This window comes from Panthera pardus, unplaced genomic scaffold, assembly GCF_024362965.1.
Source record: "Panthera pardus isolate Hobbes unplaced genomic scaffold, ASM2436296v1 HiC_scaffold_25, whole genome shotgun sequence".
NCBI classification, from domain to species: domain Eukaryota; kingdom Metazoa; phylum Chordata; class Mammalia; order Carnivora; family Felidae; genus Panthera; species Panthera pardus.
In genome coordinates this window covers 13,687,537-13,700,326 of record NW_026526821.1, presented here as the reverse complement: position 1 = coordinate 13,700,326, position 12,790 = coordinate 13,687,537, and the positions used below count along the sequence as shown (strand labels likewise).

Genomic DNA, 12,790 nt, shown 5'->3' with positions numbered 1-12,790 from the left:
TTTCTTAATCTTGCTAGCTTGGGTAAGAAAATGAGTATGTTACGTGAAATCATTTTCTTAGGCAGTGGTAGTGGCTACAGGGGCTTCTAAATAGAAGTTTAAAATTTTAAAGCCAGTAAGACTGCTAAAATCTGACCGCCATGTATTAATGAAAAATATTGCTAACTACCGATTCACACATCTGCTTATTTAGGATTTAACAGATCATTCTGATAGAGTAGTTAACATAGCTGTTTCACTTTTATCATGTAATGCTTCAAAGAAATCTCATTCTTAAATGTAGGATAATTAAGGTGTGTATGGGTACAGATCTTCATTTTACCCTTGCTTAATGTTAAATATAGAATGTTGAAAATAGTATTTAATGGATTAGTTTAGTGATGTTTACTGCATTTGTAGATTTACATAAAATGAATGAATGAATGAATGAATGAATGAATGAATGAATGAATTAGGGAGCAGTTGTGTGTATTGCCAAAGAGATCACCCTTGAGTTTATTGTATGAAAGATCACTCCTTGGTGCTAAAGTGTTAGGAGAGGTGAAATATGGGAAGAGAAAGCTTTAAACCTTAGGAGCTATACCTGCATTTTGCTGGATGCAGAGTATGAAAAGGACAGGCGTGTTGCATGTGTATATGAATGATTTGGAGAAGAGGTGGGGAATTTATGTCGATAAAAAATTGGGATGTAGATAAATACTTAAGTGTCTTAATTATCTGAGTTATTTTTAAGGCATTATTGGAAACACAACCAATGTCTTTCATCATATTATAAATTGTTCTTAGAATTGCAGCCTCTTGGAGATAAATCTTTCTCCTTAACCTGCCTAAGTTCACTCTTTGCCTTGATTTGATACTAGCATTAATGATTAGTTTGTTAGATATTACAGGATACAGAAACTGGTTTCAAGGAGAAAGATAATTGCTTGATCATTTCTTCCCTCACATGCCTGCTTAAAATACATGGTCTTAAGTAAAATTGTCACCTCGAACTTAAAAAATGTTCTTTGCCGTCTCCCACTCCTTCCCCCCTCGAAAAAGAAGAAGAAAAAATGAGAAAGAAAAGCCTACCAGGAAAGGAATATATGCAGTTCCGGTAGCCAATGAGTTAATGTTCATTTGCAGCCTGAGGGGTCAGCGTACAGTGTCTGTTTTCTGATTGGCTGCTAAGAGGTGAAATTGAAACCACTGTAAACTTTTGACCCTGTAGCAATTCTTGTGGAACGCCTTCCACTGGTGGAGCCCAGAGCTTCGCTCAGCTCTCCACCCAACCCTCCCACCCCCTTCCTGTATTTATTTTGTGTGATCGTGCAGTACTGCATGCAGTGTTTCCAAGAGAGGGGAGAGGGAGGCAGCACGAGCACCGGCAGGCGACTTGCTTGCATGGCTGTGTTAGTAACCACGTTGGCGCTAACTGCAGCTCGGCCAAAGATACCGGGGCTTGTTAATAAACTGGGCTGCCGACTGGAGTTTTTAGTTTTCCCCTTCACCTCAAGGTAATTTTAAAAATGCAGAAGGGTTGGGGCGCCTGGGTGGCGCAGTCGGTTAAGCGTCCGACTTCAGCCAGGTCACGATCTCACGGTCCGTGAGTTCGAGCCCCGCGTCGGGCTCTGGGCTGATGGCTCAGAGCCTGGAGCCTGTTTCCGATTCTGTGTCTCCCTCTCTCTCTGTCCCTCCCCCATTCATGCTCTGTCTCTCTCTGTCCCAAAAATAAAAAAAAAAAAAATAAACGTTGAAAAAAAAAATGCAGAAGGGTTGTATTTACTGCCAGTGCTTATCTGTGGATAGCACCATTGTGTAAGCAGAATTTTCTAGATATGTTGAGTTAAAAATACCTTTCATTTTTAGCAACCTGTATGTATACCCCATTAAAATTTCCTATGTCTCCTGTACTTTTTCCACAAACGGCTAACATTTTACAATTTTTTTTCTTCTTTGCCTTTGTCTTCTATTATAAAGAAAAGGCATTTTGGTTATGATAACTGTGGAAAATAATTATAGAAGTTACCTGTACATTTGAATTTCATTAATTCTCTCTCTGCTGAAGTAAATGGTTTTGGGTTTGTCTTGTTTTGCATTAAAATAGTGCTTTACAGTTACCATAGCAGTCCTCTGAAAAAGGCAAGGTAGTTCATTCTCATATTCTCATTGGCGGGGGCCTCTCGGTGGCTCAGTCATTTGTGGCCGACTCTTGACCTCGGCTCAGGTCATGATCTCACGGTTCGTGAGTTTGAGCCCCATATCGGGCTCTGTGCCGACAGCTCAGAGCCTGGAGCCTGCTTCGGATTCTGTGCCTCCCTCTCTTCCCCTCCCCTCCCTTGCTTGTCCCCGCCCCCCCCCCCCCCCCCCCCAAATTTAAACATACCACTAGTGGCATTCTACACCTGCTTCTCCTTTTCTGATTAGTTGCAGGTACCATATTTTGCTCATGCTTCTGCAGGCCAGTGTAATGCCTGGCCTCTCCTAGGTACACAGGAAACATTCTGTTGATTTAAATGTCTCACAGAAGGTCACCTCAAGAAGCTGGACTTCCAAAACCTAGGTTTTCTGAAAGCAAGGCTTCTGTTTTCACTGCGTCATTTAAATTTTCATATTGACTCCATATAGAACTAAACATTTATTGCAACTTACTAAATGACGATGTAGAATAAATTATTATAAATCAGCTTAGTCCTTTCTAGTTTATAGCATGAGATTAGTAATACATGTTAACCCTGCCTTACTTTACTAGATGTGTAATTAGAAATAATCCCCCCCTCTCTGTGTCAAGACTTTGGTATTTAAAAAAGTTTGTCATCAATATATTACTGGTGTGCACTTGGGTAGCAAATACATTTTACTTATTATTTATTAGAACACATAATAGTGGATAAGTAATGGTAAGGAAAAAATTTTTTAAACTGAGTTAAGTTTATACAGCTGCAAAAAAAGTGGCACTTTTATAAATAATTTTAAATTTCCATTTGATTTTTAACTTACACTTGGTTTTTTCTTTTCAGTATAGCTACAAATTTGTTGCAATTGACTGCTGCAAGTAAAATCTGTTGTTACAGTTTTGAAAAATGATATATTATTTTTTTGAGACTATTATAAATAATCTCAACTTCAAGAGAATGTTTTATTTATACCAATATCATGTAAAGTTTAACCTGAAATTGATGGGTAAATTTATTCCGTAGTGCTTTGGAGAGGAGTGGGCAACAGCTGACTTGACCAAAGATGGTGATTCCCCATCTCTAGGATTTTTAGGGAAATGAGAGAATCCCTCAGAGCACTACCCACAGTAGCATGGCAGGAACAATGAGTTTAATATGATGAATAGCAGAATCCTTGCCCCCTTCCATTTTCAACAGCAAAAGAAGAGTCATGTTCATGGTATTCAGTGGCTTCTTTTTGTACTACTGATGTTGCCAAGCATCAGCATTATATAGTTTGGGTTTTCTTCTGTCAACACCCCTCCCCCAGTTTGATTCTTTGTTCTGGCCTGGAGGCACGTCTTCTCAGACAAGCTATTAACAAAGCTCAGTTTAATTTTTTTTTCTTCCCCATTAGATTTCAAGTGATGCAGGTTTTGATAATGTGGAGCCCATCAATCACATTTTTCGTTAATTCTAGTAGAAAAATTAACCTGCATCTCCCCATATTTAGTATTTTGGGGACACGTCATTTAGTTTTTGTCAGTGTGATTTGACTTGTGTTTGTGATAGACTGAAGTCCAAATTATGAAAAAATTATGCTTATTTTTGTTGAAGGTAAGAAATACAGTCCCAAGAAATCTGCTGGGACTGTTGCCTTTGCAGAACCTTGGTTGTAGACAGGTTAACTGCAGCGTTCCCAGGTTCTATACTTTATAGGATCTAGTGTATAGCACTTTTTATTTACTTATTTTTTAAAGTTTTATTTATTTACCTTTTTAGTAATCTTTATACTCTACGTGGGGCTCGAACTCAGAGCCACGAGATCGAGTCACACGCGCTTCTGACTGAGCCAGCCCGGCACCCCTGTTGTATAGTACTTTTTAGCCTATCTACCCCTGCAGGGTCCTGGTAGGCAAGCCAGTCGTTTGTCTGTGAGTTTCTGGGGACCACTCTAGCCCAACTGCACACTTCTTGGGAGGGGAAATTTTGTGGATAGTGTTTCTTTGGATCCCGGGGGTTATGGGTTAGAGTAGCGTGGGTCCACACTCCTTTGGGTGTCCCCACCAGCAGTGGAACACTTGTGTTCATGTAGGCTCTCTTGCCAACTGTCCATACTAGGGAGCAGTACTCGTTTCCTGGGCCAGTCATTATGGTACCACGTACGTTCTGACTCAAATTCTTTTCCTCCCCACTCATCCTGCTCTGTAGATGCTAACCCTACCCCACGACCTTACTCCTTCCCCTGGAAAAAGGAGCAAAAACAAAAGAACCATTGCTGAAATGAAACTTGATTTAAAACCAGGCCAGAAAACCTTGGGCTTTCTTAATAGAAGCTCTGCCTTCCTTTCACCCTTCACCTTCTTCTAATTAAATTAGATATCATAAAAATTCAGGTACTAAAACACTGAATTCATTTAGACACTAAAACTAATGATTGTATTTTCTCCCAGTTTTTATTTCAATGTGCTTGGATTTTTTTGTCTTCTCTTTTTGAGAGAGAGGAGAGCAGGGAAAGGGAGGGGGACGCTTAACCAACCAAACCACCCAGGTGCCCCTGTGCTTTGATATTCTTAAATCAGATGTCAGATAGTCTTTTGTTGGCTAATAATCGTTTTTATTTATTGAGCATTTATGCATCAGGTACTGGTAAGTAATTTAAGCATTTCACTTAATGTTCACAAGTGCCTTAATAGGTGTGATCCCCATTTTATAATGAGAAATCTAAGGCTCAAAGCAGTCTTCAGGTTGAGGGGTGCCTGGGTAGCTCCATCGGTTAAGTGTCTAATTCTTGGTTTTGGCTTGGGTCATGATCACGCGGTTTCGTGGGTCCGAGCCCCCACATTGGGCTCTGTGCTAGCAGCGTGGAACCTGCTTGGGACTCTCTCTCTCTGTCCCTCTCTTGCTGCCCCTCCCCTACTCCTGCTATCTCTGTCTCTTTCAAAAATAAATAAACTTAAAATTTAAAAAAAAAAATCTTTAAAAAAAGCCTTGAAGTTGAATATCTAGGTTGTAAGTGAAAGCTGGGCATTAAGTCTAGATCTGGTGTACTCCAAACCTTCCACTCTTCAAACCATTATGCTAACAAGTAGTTATATTGTCGTGGATTGAAGATGTTTTCCAAGAACCAGCTCTCTTTTGACATCTCCGTTATAAGCCAGAGACTATACTGTAATGAGAAATAGCTATGTTAGTAGATATAATAGCTCTTTTTTAGACTTTAATTGCGTGGCATTGATATGCTTACCTGTATTTTCCTCCTTTTCGTTTGTGAACATATGATGTGCTTCCTTCTCACTCCTCAATTTTCTCACCTTTAAATTGGGTTTCAGAAGCACAACAGACCCTTCGCATGGTGCAGATAGGTTCTGGTTGATTGTCCCTCTCTACTCCACGTGGATTGGCCAAGGCTGTGATATGGAACTTGTATATACATAATTTTTTCTTCACCCCTTTCCAACAGACCTGCAAATTCCAGCATGAATGCAATGAACTTTGGGGCATAATTAGGGCTATTGTCTTGATATATACACCTCTAGAGTTGGTGGTAATCAGATTGTTGCTGTATTGTTACATTTGGAAGTTTGTAAGTGAAGGTGAATGTTTTTTTTATTGGCTTACTTTTTTGTTGCATCATAGCCTGCTCTGTATTTCCTCAAGTACAGAGAAGCTGTTTATATGTTCAGGTATTCTATTGCAGATTATTTTGAAGAACTCCTCATTTTCCTTTCCCATTTAAAAATATGTCTTGTTGGTGGCCCAAATGCAGTCTTTACTAGAAGAGGGGGAAAAACATCCATGGTTTTTCTCTCCTTTTTTTCTTCGTTGCTTGCTTGCTTGCTTGCTTGCTTTATGCATCCATCCACCCACCTATCTGGTAGGTATTTCTGTCTTTGGACTCGGGTATTTAAGCATTCGCTTCTGCCAAGATATCAGTATTGTTTTTAATTGCTAATTGTTGAGTATTTCTTTTGGACAGGAGTTGGTTTCCTCATCTCCTGTTTTGCATTATTCATGTTTACAAACTGTGACACGGTATATTGTATATGCTACACCGGACTTCGTAAACAGAAGTAGTATTGTGTGGCAAAATAAGGCATCACCTCAGATTCCTAGGAGGACTTGTACTTGATAGCATGCTTTGTTTTTGCTTATTTCATGTATGTCCAGAGAAGGGAATGATGGGAAAGGTTAATTTGTGTGTGACTAATAATACTACTTACATGAAGAAAGGGCAATAAAATTCAACATCCCCTCCCCTTTTTTTTGTTCTCAGGATCAAAATACTTGCTGAACAGTGGAGTCAGAGACCAATAAAAATAAGCTCCTACTTGAACGTCATTTGACTGGTTAGCCAGGTAATTCAGTTTTACTTTGACTCAATCCTTTGTAATTTTGTCTTTATCCTGTGAAGATACCCATTTCCTTTCATTTATTGTTTAATCTTAAACTCGTGTTACATGTTTTTATCTTTAACGATAGTATGAGTTGACTGAATGGTCTTAAAATGAGCGAGTGAGTATATGTGTATATTCATATATATATGTGTATATATACAAACGTAACTTTTTTAGGGAGGCAGGGAACTATGTGTTATGGTTCAACATGCCCACTTTCCCTTCTGTGTGTATATTTCAATGGTGTGTGTTCAAAATCTGAATAAATTCCACTTATTTTTAATATTTCACCTTGTGAGGACTAGTTTCCCCAGTTTGCGTGTGCTGACATATAATAACTCTTTTCCTAACTCCTGTTGCACTAGAATAGGAGAAATGAGAATAGAAAAAGGTGTCTGATAGCCAAGAAAGCAGTTATGCTTTGCTTAGCTAGTTACATTTCTTTTTGTTAGTAATACCATCATTCTTATGGTTAGCTCCGCTTGAAATCTGAGTCATCTTTGGCTCCTCCCTGCCCCCAACCTGATCCATTTAGTAATTTAGTAAACGCACGATGTCTGGTGTTCTATTTTCATGTCTTCTGTACTTGTGCCCCTTTCTGCTAGTATCTTAACTTCCCAGGCCAAGACCCCGTAATTTCAGGCTTGTATTTGTTCACATGTCTCTTTATTCCCTCTTATCTACTGTTTCTAGCACTTGAAATTTTGCTTACACAATTTCCTTACGTACGTCCCTTTTAATTAAGTCTCTGCTATGCTCTAAGCTTTGTGCTGCCATTCCCTGGCTTACGGAAAGAAAAGTACAAACTCCCTTCGCTGACATTTGAAACAGTTCTTTATCTGGGAATCTAGCTAAGCCTCCATCCAGTCTCTGCTCTTGCTATTTCCCCACAAAATCCTTTCATCAATTATGATATATATACATTATATTCTGAATATAGTAGATAACTATCTTCGTAGTATTTATGTTAAAAAAAACCCCTTTTATTTGGAAGTTATTCTAGTAACTTCTGTAAGTTGGAAATTGAGTATAAAAGGACATCTAAATATCCTCTAGCCACATTTGCTCACTTGTTTATTATTTGCATCTGTGTGTGCTGTCACTCCTTCCCACTCTCTCTACTCATGTAGAGTTCTTTTCTGAATTATTTGAGGGGAAGTTACATATATTGAGCTTCTTTCTGCTAACACTTTGGTATTTCCTAAGAATAGGGTCATTCTCTTATATAACTATTGTACACTTATCAACTTTGTAAATGGACGCTGACACAAATGTATGGTCTGTCTTCCAGTCTGATCAGTTGACCTTAATAAAGTCTGTTAACAGCATTTCCCTTGCTTCCTGTACAGAATCCAATCTGGGGTCAGGTGTTGTACTTAGTTATTATTTCTCTTTAGCCTCCTTTTTCCTGGAATCTTTCCATAGCCTTTCTTTGTCTTTTATGACATTGACATTTTTGAAGAACACAACCCTTCCCCCTTTTAATAGAATAGTCTTCATTTTATGTTTGTCGGCAGTTGCCTTGTGATTAGATTGAGGCTATGCATTCTTGGCTGGAATACTGTATAGGTGATGTGATATCCTGAGAAAGATGCACAACTTTTGGAGGCACATGATGTCTTTTGCCCCTTATTCTGATGTTAATATTGATTACTTGGCCAAGATGTTGCCAGATTTCTCCACTGTATAGTTTATTTTCCTTCTTTTGCAAGCAATAAGCATTTTATGGGGAGACAGTGCAAGTATGTTTCTCATCACAGTTTGCCCTAGATTTAGCATTCATTGATGATTCTTATCTGATCGAATTTTTCACTGTGATGGTTCCAAAATGGTTATTTTCTGATTCCAGTATTCCCTTCCTACCACCAGTCAGCCCTTGACATTAATGTGTAATCACAAGCCCTGTATATCAGTTTGGACTCATGGATTCCTAGGTTTTGAATTGGTAAATTCATTACCTAATTATTTTGGTTCTCCAGTTGTCCTAGGTTTGGAAAGTGGAACTCTTTTAATCAATCTCTGTGTCCTTGTGGGGAATAGTATTAGAGAGCTAGTAAAATACACATGTTTATACACACATACCTGTATACATAAACATATTTGCACATAAACACATTCATTGTAACATGCATATACATGGGTTAGAAATCGTGACTTTATATCAGTATGTCCAGCTTCACTACCTATCTACAGGGCTCTTTGCACTTATCTTTTCACATTTTTATGTCCCTTTTTTATGCCATGAGAACCTTGGCTCCCAACATTGTCGGTGCATTTACTCATTCGCTCTGTCCTACATACTACATCTAAAATACTTTCAGAATTACTTTGCCCATTTCACCCCAATAAACAAACTTACTTCATGTGAGCGGGCAATTTATATGTAGTTCTTCACTTGCTCATAACCCTCTTGCCCAAGACTGAGAATAAATAAATAAATACTGTATTCTTAAATTGCTTGAATCAGCTCTCCTTTCTCCCTCCCCTCCTCTCTCCTCCCCTCCCCTCCCTACTTTTACTTCCTGCTCTTTCTTTCTGCATAAGGTAGTTACGGTATTCGTTCGAAATAAAATCAGGCTCATTTATTTGTTTGAGTTTCAGGGTTTTGTTAATGCTCATTCTCATTCTCATTCTGATTGTCTATTATTTTTATTTTTCCTTTACTTTTACTTATGCTTTTTAATATTTCACCTTGTGAGGACTAGTTATAATATACTAGCAGAAGTATATTTATACTTCTGTCTGTCTGTCTGTCTGTCTGTTTCTCTCTCTCTAATTAGGCCTCACACACAGTGCGGAGCCCAATGTGGACTTAACTCACAACCCTGAGATCAAGACCTGAGCTGAGATCAAGAGTCCGATGCTTAGTTGATGGAGCCACCCAGGCACTCCTGATGGGATTTATTTTTTGAATTTGTAGAAAACGAACATGGTTTCAAAAGTTAAAATTATACAGAAGATACACTTCCCTTCTGTATTTTTTCCTTCCCATTTCCCTCATTTCTCATAGGTAACCAACCTCACTGTTTTGAGTTCAGCCTTCCCTGCATTTCTTTTGGTAATCACCAGCAGATACATGTTATTTTCTTTTTACTTTTTGTTTACACAAAAATTGTAGCATGTTGCATATACTGTTTTGTGCTTTGCTGTATTTTTTTTTTTTTTTTTTAATTTAAACAGGATAAAATAAAATTTAATAGGCATACATACTGGGAATCCACACAGACGTAGAATTCTGTGTATTTTGCTGTTTTCATTTATTAATATCTCCTGGAAATAGGCCATATCACATCAAAGGGATCTTTCCCATTCATTTGTAAAAATCGTGGTAAAATTTAGGGATGCCTGGCTGGCTCAGTTGGTGGAGTGTGCAACTCTCTTTTTTTTTTTTTTTGAAGTTCATTTATTTTGATCAAGAGAGCATGTACTCGCATGCAGGGGAGGGGCAGAGAGAGAGAGAGGGCGAGAGAGAATGCCAAGCAGACTCCCCACTGTCAGAGCCCTTGACAGATTGACACGGGGCTCAATTTCATACCGTGAGATCGTGACCTGAGCTGAAATCAAAAGCTGGCTGCTTAACCAGCTGAGTCACCCAAGTGCCACAGTGCACCTCTTGATCTTAGCGTTGTGAGTTCAAGCCCCATGTTAGGCCTAGAGCTTACTTAAAAAAGTGGTTAAATGTATATAAAACTTAAAATAGCCATTTAATGCATTAAATACATTCACATTCTTTTGTGACCATCACGCCATTCACTTCCAGAACATTTTTCATCTTTCTAGAATGAAACTCTATACTCTTTAGAGTGATAGTTCCTTCTCCCTCCCCCAGCCCCTGTCTCATCTATTTTTTACATAGTTTTCATTACATGCATATTGCATAGTTTATTTAGCAGCATCCTATGTATAGGTATATAGGTTGTTTCCAGTATTTTGTGATGAAAATAATGCTGTAGTGGGTAACTTTGTGAATATACATTTTTGTGTTTTGGGAATGTACCTTCATGATTGATGAGTTCTTAGAGGTGAGACTACTGGGTTAAAGGGTAAATGTGTATGTTGTTTTTGTTAAATATCATTAAATCAAAGTGAGTCCATAAGGATTACACCATTTGAAATTCCAACGAGCAGGGTGGGAGAGCCTATTGTGTTTCTCCATAGTCACACTGTAAAAGCCCTTTCACTTCACAGGGTATAGTTTTTAGATGCATCCACATCAATGCATGTAGCAGTAGTTTTTTTAAATTTCTGAGTAGTATTCTATTGTGGGAATATACCACAACTTTTAGTTTCTGGTTTTTGGCTATTATGATGAATAAAGTTGCTGTGAACATTCAAGTACAGGTCTCTGCATACATTCCTCCCCTCCCCCTTGAGTAAATAGAATTGCAGGGTCTTAATGTCAAGTGTATGCTTAGCCTATCTATTTGTTTTTGTTTAAGTTTTTTTGAGAGGACAAGTATAAGCAGGGGAGGGGCAGAGGGAGAGAGAATCTCAGGCAGACTCCATGCCCAGCCCTGAACCAAATGAGGGGCTCGACTCCATCACCCTGAAATCATGACCTGAGCTGAAATCAAGAGTCAGACGCTCAACCCTCTGAGCCACCCAGGCACCCCTCAATTTTTCATTTCAATTCTAATTAGAAGACATAGCTTTTATTTATTTGTTTTTTTTTGTTTCAATTTTTAATTTAAATTCTAGTTAAGTGTATGCTTACCTTTATAAGAAAATGTGAAACTCTTCTGAAGTGACTATACCCCTTTTATTGCACCTGCAAGGTAAAAGTTAAGTTTGTATCGTTCCTATTGGGTATTTTCACTTATTAAATTTCAACCATTTTAATGGGATTGGTAGTGTTATTGCATTGTGGCTTTAATTTGCATTTCCATGATGAGTAATGATAGAATAGTTTCTCATTAACCACATTTATCTCTTCTTTTATAAGGTGTCTATTTAAATGTTTTGCCCATTTTTAAAAATTGGGCAGTTTGTTTTCTTATTGTAAAGTTTAAAAAGAATATATATTCTGGCTACAAATTTTTACCAGATACCTTTTAAGGGTAATTTCATCTTTTTTTTGTCCTTCCTTTTTATTTTCTTAATTTTTTGGAAGTACAGGCATTTTGAATTTTCAAGTACAATTTATCAGATTTTTCTTTTGTGATTAGTGCTTTTTGATGTATTAAGAGATCTTTGCCTCCCCATAGGTTATGAAGATCTTCTCTTCTGTTTTCTTGTAGAAGTTTTTATACTTTTAGCTTTTATATATAGGTCTGTGATTCATTTTGATTTAATTTTTGTGTATGGTGTGAAGAAAGGATTGAAGATCAATTTTTAAAATGTGGATATTCTGTTCCAGAGCTGTTTATTGGAAAGATTAACCTTTTTCCATTGTATTGTCTTGGTAACTTAATCAACTGCCTGTATACACGAGGATCTTGTTCTGGTCTTTTTTTCCCTTCCACTGATCAATCCTTATGCCCACATACATTGTCCTGATTACTATAGCTTTTATAGTAAGGTCTGAAAGTAAGTAATGTGAAATTTTCAACTTCTTTTTTGGTGGTGATTGCTTTGGCTAATCCACGGCTTTTGCATTTTGATACTAATTTCAGAATCAGTGTGTGAATCCCTACAATTTTTCAATCACTCTGAGAAACTGCCCTGCAGAATTTGGCTTGCTGGGACATCCTGAATTCTGGTCATTGTCTTGTCAATTCAAGATTGCTGGGCTCTTTTTGGGTCCCTCTTTCTGTGCTGTGATGTGGAAATTGCTTTCTGGCAGAAAAGACTGGGTACTAGCAGTTGCCCCTTTCTCCTCAAATGTTTCCCTAATCTCCGGGACAACAGTTTTTCACTGCCTGTTCTCTGATATCTGAATATAGTTTGTTCTTATGATTTGTCTTGTTCACAGTAGGATGAGAGTTTGTTACTCTCTCGAATTAAAGCAGAAGTCCCATAGCTGATTCTTGAGTTCATTAAAAAAAGGCTCTCCTCATGCTTTGGCTGGGTTACAGTGTTTTTTTTTTTATTTTTTAACATAGGTGCAAAAATATGTATTTGTTAAAAGTGTCTTTGAGCCTTTTTTTTTTTTTTTTAAAGTAAGCTCTGTGCCCAATGTGGGGCTTGAACTCATGACCCTGAGAGGCAAGAGTTGCATGTTCTACCAACTGAGCCAGCCGGGTGCCCCTGTGCATATTTTATGGAGCAACTTTTGAGGCTACAGGATTAATTTCTGTCTGAAAGTTTTCCTGAGGAAGA

The 12,790-nt window shown here is 38.0% G+C and overlaps 1 protein-coding gene across 13 annotated transcripts in view; it reads left to right on the top strand.

The window, feature by feature from the left end:
- NCOA3 (nuclear receptor coactivator 3) overlaps positions 1-12,790 on the top strand; it is a 139,230-nt gene that overhangs the window by 64,326 nt on the left and 62,114 nt on the right. For 9 of the 13 annotated variants that reach the window (XM_019458227.2, XM_019458226.2, XM_019458222.2 and 6 more), the window contains exon 2: positions 6,412-6,493. The exons of the other annotated variants lie outside the window; for them this stretch is intronic. The gene's annotated coding sequence lies outside the window, so the exon portion shown is untranslated. The remainder of the gene's footprint in view (positions 1-6,411; positions 6,494-12,790) is intronic. 13 annotated transcript variants of the gene reach the window in all.